General features: G+C 42.4%; 1 long non-coding RNA gene across 1 annotated transcript; it reads left to right on the top strand.

The window, feature by feature from the left end:
* Positions 1 to 216: 216 nt before the first annotated feature.
* On the top strand, positions 217 to 6,355 carry LOC140697063 (uncharacterized). The gene is made up of 3 exons (XR_012073880.1): positions 217 to 362; positions 3,885 to 4,090; positions 6,220 to 6,355. It is a non-coding gene; the product is annotated as an uncharacterized lncRNA (long non-coding RNA).
* The last annotated feature ends 252 nt before the right edge of the window (positions 6,356 to 6,607 follow it).

Below are 6,607 nucleotides of genomic sequence, written 5' to 3'. Positions count from 1 at the left end.
GAGATCTTGTTGTTCAAGCCCAGCCAGAATGAAATAGTTGAGTGATAAGATTATTCAGTTCAACTGACCTGACAAGCAAACATTCAGAGGAACCCCAGGCCCTTGGAAATAGCAGCTCTCGCACTGGCCTTGCCTCTCTCTTCCCTGGGAGGTGAGAGATTGTGGGCCAGAGGGAAGAGCATGGACTGGGGCTTCCGGCAAGTCTGGGTTGGAATCTCAACTTCACGAGCAGCAGAACTTACCCTCTCCGAGCCTCAGTTTCCTAACGTGTAGGATAGGGTGATGACACCTCCCTGACCAAGCTGGTTGAAACAGTCCCTCCCAGTCCCTGAAACTTGGAGCAACGCAAACTGGTGTTACAGGTAAGCTTACACATAGACAGGAAGGAAGGAACGTCTGTTTGATTCGCAGATGATGTGTATACTTTCTGTATAATTCAGCGATTCCCCCAAGCGACAGACCAGGGACAAATGAGCTGTGAACCTAGTAAAATGCCTTCTTTCAATATGAAGATGTGTTATTTGCCACTAGGACCCTGTGAAAACAACCTTCTGGGCAGTTACAGGCGGCTCTGTGGCCCTGGAGAGCCTGAGAGGCCAAAGGTCAAAGCCCAGGGAAATGGCTGCATCCCAGAACTTGGGGCAGTGGGACCCCTCTCCCTCCTGGGGCTCCCTGGGTGTGGTCACCAGGTACAGCTGATGTTGGCACACCTGTGGGAAGCTTCCCTGTGCCAGAACATCTGTAGCCCTACTCCACACAGAGGCTGTGACAGGCGTGTGTCTGTCTCCTAGTGACTCGTTCTCTGAGACACAGAAAAAGGCATGGCGACCACCAGCATTCAGACCCACCTAGTAAGGCAATGAGGGCTCCTGGGTGCAGAACCACCTCTTCTTTTTTATATTATTTTTAATTTTATTTAATTTTATTGTATTTTTAAATCCTCCGCTTGTGCTTTTTTTTTTTTTTTTTTTTGGAGAGGATGGAGGTGATTAGGTTGATTGATTGATTGATTTGTTTAATGGAGGTACTGGGGATTGAACCCAGCACCTTGTGCATGCTGAGCACACACTCTGCCCCTGAGCTATACCCTCCCAAATTTTATTATTTTTTTAATTGAGTTATAGTCAGTTTACAATGTTGTGTCAATTTCTGGTGGGCAGCACAATTTTTCAGTCATACATGAACATACATATATTCATTTTCATATTATTTTTCCCCATGATCTACTACAAGATCTTGAATATATTTCCCTGTGCTGTACAGTGTAAACTTGTCTATCTATTCTATATATACCTGTCAGTATCTGCAAATCTCAAACTCCCAGTTTATCCCTACCCACCCTCTTCCCACCAGCAACCACAAGTCTGTACTCTATGTCTGTGAGTCTGTTTCTGTTTTATATTCAAGCTCCTTCTTCTTCTTCTTCTCCTTCTTCTTCTCCTTCTTCTTCTCCTTCTCCCTCTTCTTTCTTCCTTCTTCCTCTTCTTTCTTCCTTCTTCTCCTTCTTCTCCTTCTCCTTCTTCTCCTTCTTCTCCTTCTTCTTCTTCTCCTTCTTCTCCTTCTTCTCCTTCTTCTCCTTCTTCTCCTTCTTCTCCTTCTTCTCCTTCTTCTCCTTCTTCTCCTTCTTCTTCTTCTTCTTCTTCTTCTTCTTCTTCTTCTTCTTCTTCTTCTTCTTCTTTTAGATTCCACATATGAGTGATATCATATGGTATTTTTCTTTCTCTTTCCGGCCCATCTCATTTAGAATGACATTCTCCAGGGACATCCATGTTGTTGCAAATGGCATTATGATGTCATTTTACGGCTGAATAGTATTCCATTGTATAAATATACAACAACTTCTTTATCCAGTCATCTGTCGATGGACATTTAGGCTGTTTCCATGTTTTGGCTATTGTAAATAGTGCTGCTGTGAACATTGGGGTGCAGGTGTCATCCTGAAGTAGAGTTCCTTCTGGATAAATGCCCAGGAGTGGGATTGCTGGGTCATATGGTAGAACCACCTCTTCTTAAATGGAAAGGTCTTCTCTTTGGCTATAGGATAAATTCTAAGCCCTGAAGCCTGCACCCAAGCCTCCCCAACCTGGCTCAAGCCCAGTGGCCGAGGCTCATTGGCACCCACAAGCCATCTGGCCCAAAGCCCAGCCTGTCACACATACTTCCTGCCTTTGCACACACACCCTCCCTCCCTCCCATTTTCCACCAGCTCAACCAGCACCTGCCTATTTATCAATGTCTCTGGGTAAGCTCCTCCTTTTCCCCTCCAAAGAGCAAGATACTCCCTTCATCACGTCCTAAACCATCAAACTTGGCTGATCCACCTGCACATCACACCCCTGACAAGTATGGAAAAGCAATCAAAACAGAAGCATGCCTAGTATACAGCTCTGTCCGGGGAGCCCCTGGTGGGCCTTCTGAACCCACTGGTTGCTGGATCATGGGGAGATCCCAGGGGAGAGACAGGGATGTGGCAGGAGCAGGGATACTCAGGAAGTTGTGGTCAATCTGGCCTCCCCGTGTCCCCAGACCTGCAGCTCTGTACTCCCGCCCTGAAAGTTACCCCTGGGCCCTTTGTCTTGCCCACCCCAGGTCTCTCACTCTGATTCTGGACTCTGCCTTTCTGCATGGACCCTAGACTTGGTGCAGCCTTCTGATTTGGGGGACCTAACTATGTGTGATGGGGAATTCCCTGCCCCAGCCTCAGATTCTCAGGTCCTCACTCTGGTTTCCATCTTTGAGGGAGGAGTCAGGCTGCTCCTTCCTCTGGATTTCCCACCTTTTTTGATCTGTAGCTTACCATTTTATCTGGAAACTGTTTGTTCATGACTGAGCCCATCCCTGAATTGTGAGGGATTTGAGGGCAGGAATATGACAGAGTGGATGTCGAAACATATTTTTCCCCACTTCGGAGTTTTTTGTTGTTGTTGTTGTTTTGAAGTATGGTTGATTTACAATATTATATAAATTTCAGATGTACAACACAGTGATTCATAATTTTAAAAGGTTATACTCCATTTATAGTTATTATAAAATATTGGCTATAACCCCAATCTGTGCAATATATCCCTGTGGCTTATTTATTTTATACATAATAGTTTGTACCTTTTAATTCCCTACCCCTAACTTGCTCATCTCCCCCTTCCCTCGCCCCATTGGTAACCACTAGCTGTTCTCTGTATCTGTGAGTCTGTTTATTTTTTTGTTATACTCACTACTTTGTTTTATTTTTTAGAGGCCATATATAGGGGAATCATACAGTATTTGTCTTTCTTTGCCTGAGTTATTTCACTAAGCATAATACCATCTGAGTCCATCCATGTTGTTGCAAATGGCAAAATTTTCATTCCCTTTTTATGGCTGTACTCCACTGAGTAGTGTTCCATTGTGTATATAGCCCACATCTTCTTTATCCAGTCATCTGTTGATGGACACTTAGGTTGCTTCCGTATCTTGGCTATTGTAAATAGTGCTGCTATAAACATTCGGGTGCGTGTATCTTTCTCAATGTATTTTTTAAGTGAATACATGAATAAATCATGGCCAACCTCTCATAATACTACAAATGATATTCGAGCACAATGAACTCCATAGAAAATCATTTTGTATCATCCATGACTTCGGTTTCAACCACCCAAGAAGGAGGAAAAAGAGTTGCTGCCTGTCTGGCACAACTTGGAGTCAAAGGAAAATTTTAGATCTTTCCCCGGTATTTTGCTAATGCCACTATTTTCTCTGGGGTTTGTCCACCTTACTACCTATGATTTGAGTTCGAATTAAGTCTGTTGCTTGGTTATGCATTTCAAACTTCATCTTAAATTGGTCATGGCTCATTGCTATGGCTTCACATTTCATCTGTTGTGTTTCTTCTGTTATTCCTTCTATAGGTTGTGAGTTAGGATAATAAAGTCAAGAAAAAATCACCCCAAGCCATTCGCAGCTCTGGGAAGCTGGTACATGGCTGTCAGAAGCTGGCTGGGTGCCATCGAAAGGAGGAAATGTTTTTGCATGTTGCCAGCCTTATCAGGACTCCTAACAGCTTCTTGCCAAAATTTTAGGAAAAGGATGATATACATTGCCCTGGAGCTATCCGGTAAGTTTCCATAGGTAGGGAGTCTTTCAACAAGTATCTGGACTGTAAATACCTCTCATGTTTTTTCATTGGATTAAGTCTGTAATTTGAGCTCCATATTGTGAAATACTGACATAGAGATATTAATCACTGTTCATAGTTGAGGCAGCATTGACATCACCACCAGCCACTCACATGAACTTAGTGTATGGAATCCCGTTCAGGATGTGCTCATGAAAGAATAACTGGAGACTTTTTTTTTTTAACCACAAAAATGTTCTTTTGTGGGGGATGTGGAGCAGGGAAAGCTTATGAAAAGCTAGTAGGTAATCACAACTCTTTTAAATATTTACTCTATATCTCTTCTGTATCTCTTTGATGCCAATTCAGATAACAACTCAATTCAAATAATTCCATTTATTTGTACATATTTTGGTGTTTTTCTTGTTTGGTGGAGGACTTTGTCTATCTGGCCTAGAGAAACTGAATTTCAAATTCTTGTTTAAATATTGAGAAGATGTAGCCATAATCATGTCCTTCCCCAGTCAATCAACTGATCATCAGTCAGCCATGCCTGCTGAGCACTGACTGTGCCCAGACCTGTGTCTGGAGGGAAACAGAGAGAGAAATAAGGCATTATTTCTCCCTTCTCTTTATGAGTTTATAGTCTAGTCGGACAATCCTGGGTTCAAATCTCAGTCCTGTAATTTAGTAGCAAAGTGGAACTTAATAAGTGATGCAGTAATTCAGAGCTTCTGTTTCTGTCAAAATAGGAGTGATGGTAACACCCCACCTCACAGGGCTGCTGGGGGAATGGAAGGAAAGAGCAGGTGTCCTGTGCGGGGTTCATCTACAAATGTTGGCTTCCCTCCCTTGCTCTTAGTTTTTAGCCTGGAGAACTTTTTTTTTTTAATTGGAGACTTTTTTTTAAACCACAAAAATGTTCTTTGGGGGGAACAGTGGGAAGGGTCCTATTGGCCCTGGGTGACAGTCCTATTCTCAAGGCCAAGAGCCATTACCTCCGTGGTCACATGAAAGCAGGACCATGGTGCCTGGCTGGAAGCAAAGGCTACAAACGGCTACTTGTGGTCCAAAGCCAACCTTTAGGCACATCTAATTAGTCCTATGTGATGTTAAAAAAAAAAACAAAACTCATTGCCAGTGTTTAAATATCAGAAGATAACCATAGAACCCGGAATCGGGGATTCTCTTGAAAATCAGAAGAATCTGACCTTTGATACTTAGATGGAGCTGACCAGAAGCTACCTTCTTTGGATGGGCCAAGTTCGATCCTGATTGCTTATGGCTTCCCACGGGGAGATGAGCTGTGTCGAAAAGGCATCATTTAGTTCAGCTCCAGTCGGAATTCAAAGCTTAAGATAAGAACCAAGCCAGGAATGCTGAGCTAGGGCAGCAGAAGCCCTAAGAAGATTCCCTCAGGAGAGTAAACGCTTTGTTCATTTGTTCATTCATTCATTCATTCAGCGATGATTGCTGGATGTGCAACTCCCTGCAAGAGAAAGAACATTTATTGGGAAGCTACTGTGTGCCAGGCTCTAACATCCATTGCACAGCCCCCTACAACAAAAAAAAAATTATCCAGCCAGCGTATCAACAGTGTTAAGGCTGAGAAACCCTGAATTATAGGCATTCATATGGGTGAATCTCATAAATATAATGCTGAATGCAGAAAGCATGTTGCAGAAGAATATATATACAATATAATACTGTTTTTTAACGTTCAAAGGCAAGAAAACAAAAAAGAATACATTGTTTAGGAAATCACACATCTAGGCTAAAATTATCCTGAAAGCAAGAGAAGTGGTAACAACAAAATCAATTTTCCTGGTGGGGAAACTGGGGGATGAGATTGGGAAGGAGTGTTCGAGAAAACGCAATGCTGTCGGAAGGCTGTCATTCTCAAAGTGGGAGACAGCTTCACAGTTATCGGTTTTACGCTTCACAACTTAAATATACATTATATATATTCTTTTATAAGTAGCAAATACTTCAAAATTTAATTAATATATTTTCAAACATTTTAGTTTATTTTGAAAGAACAGGCACTACTCTGTTTACAGTGGTATGTCTGGGGGACTGTGTGGGGGGCCTTGTTCATTTCTGAATTGTTTTTCTCTTTCCTGATGCAGGTGCCTATGTTTGTACTGAGAAGAAGACAAAAAGGAAAGAAACAAGAATCGAATGTGATGAGTCTCTTCACTCACAAAGGCCATGTTTCAAAAACCTCAGGTGTCCCTAAATGCAAATGCTACCACCGTAATTCATCAAACCTAAGATACCATCCACTTATTTTTATTTTTTAAATTTATTTATTTATTGGTGGGGGAGGTAATGAGGTTTGTTTGTTTGTTTGTTTAATGGAGGTACTGGGGATTGAACCCAGGACCTCCTGCATGGTAACTAAGCATGCGTTCCACCACTGATCTATACCCTCCCCCCACCATCAATTTTAAGATACACCCATCGCTTCATGTATCACCAAGAATGAGCAAAAAAAATGTTGCCAAATAAACGGGC

This window comes from Vicugna pacos, chromosome 6 (assembly GCF_048564905.1).
Source record: "Vicugna pacos chromosome 6, VicPac4, whole genome shotgun sequence".
Taxonomy (NCBI): Eukaryota; Metazoa; Chordata; class Mammalia; order Artiodactyla; family Camelidae; genus Vicugna; species Vicugna pacos.
This window is presented reverse-complemented; position numbering and strand designations above follow the sequence as displayed.